Source organism: Aquarana catesbeiana, linkage group LG09 (genome assembly GCF_042186555.1).
Source record: "Aquarana catesbeiana isolate 2022-GZ linkage group LG09, ASM4218655v1, whole genome shotgun sequence".
NCBI lineage: Eukaryota > Metazoa > Chordata > Amphibia > Anura > Ranidae > Aquarana > Aquarana catesbeiana.
In genome coordinates this window covers 255108747-255110273 of record NC_133332.1, presented here as the reverse complement: position 1 = coordinate 255110273, position 1527 = coordinate 255108747, and positions in this window count along the sequence as shown.

Sequence of the window (1527 nt, the reverse complement as noted above, 5' to 3'; positions counted from 1 at the left end):
AATAAAGAAGGTTATTGTGGAGTCAGCCTGTCTGTATGCAGATATAAAGATGGTAACATGTATGTTGGCATGTAATCGTTCACCTATTTTATTTAAAAAGTCAATGGACACAAAACGAAATCAGACGGTAACCCAATCATTGAAATCTGAAGTTTTAACTACTTAAGCTCCTTCATGACCAGGCCATTTTTTGTTGTTCAGCACTGCTCTACTTTAACTGGTAGTTGTGTGTTCACGCAACGCTGAACCCAAATAAAGCTTATATAAAATGTTGTCAGGAGTCTGTGGTAGTGAGTCCTTGTAGATTGCCAACTCAGGATTCCCCGGGGCGTGGAGTCTAAGCCCCAGTCTGCTTCTTCACAAGAGCTCCTGACGGTGGGGATAGACTTGCAGCAAGCAGGTCGTGGCCCCCAACTGATGATGCGGAGACCACTCGCGTGTACCTATGACAAGCAGGAGACACACCATGGTTGTCGCAGGCAGCAAACTAAGATGGGGTCAGTACACAATCGTCAGACACCACATCACCAAGCACTCAGAGAACTGTGATATCACTCAGGCCATGTGTGCCCCACTGAGCATGTCTTATATAGACAAGCAAACTAGGAGGCGGGCCAGGAAGTGATGAAAGGGAAGGAGATAAAAGTCCACAGATTAGCAGACGACGCCCATAGGAGAGCACAGCAGACCACCCATGTGAAAGGAATCAGGGCAGAGGAACACTTCAGTAAGGAGGTAAGAGTACACAAGCAGGCAAAATTTGGGTTGTATTTGATCACAACTGAGTTTTTTTTTTTTATATATAATGGAAAAAAAAAAACCAAAAACTTAAAATAACTATTTTTTACTTTCTGCTATAAGACATATCCAGTAAAAAATGAACAAAATCAAATCTCTTAATACAGGACTCAAAATTTCAAGTCCTGAGCTACTAGCCAGGCCTTAAGAGTTACTCGCCACCAGTTGCCCCACCCAACCCCTACCATGCCCCATCCCTAATTCTGCCCCTAAACACAACCTCATATATTATCTAATAATGAAATGACACTGTTAAATTATTTATGCATAATTTAGTTACAAAAATAAATATTAACAACAACTTGATCAGTGCAGCCTATCAGTGCCACGTAGGAATGCCCATTAGCATAAGCTCATCAATGCAGCCTCAACAGTGGCCATCAGTGCCCATCAGCGCAGCCACACCAGTGCCCATCAATGCAGCCACACCAGTGCCCATCAATGCAGCCACACCAGTGCCCATCAATGCAGCCTCAATGTAATGTAGTGGAATTGAAGGCATAGGTATTGGAAGGGGGGGGGGGTGGAATTGGAGGCATAAGTTTGATTCAGACCTAGGGCGGCACAGTGGTGTAGTGGTAGCACTTTTGCCTAGCAGTAAGAAGGGTCACTGGTTCGAATCCCAACCATGACACTACCTGCTTGGAGTTTGCATGTTCTCCCTGTGCCTGTGTGGGTTTCCTCCGGGTACTCCGGTTTCCTCCCACACTCCAAAGACATGCTGGTAGG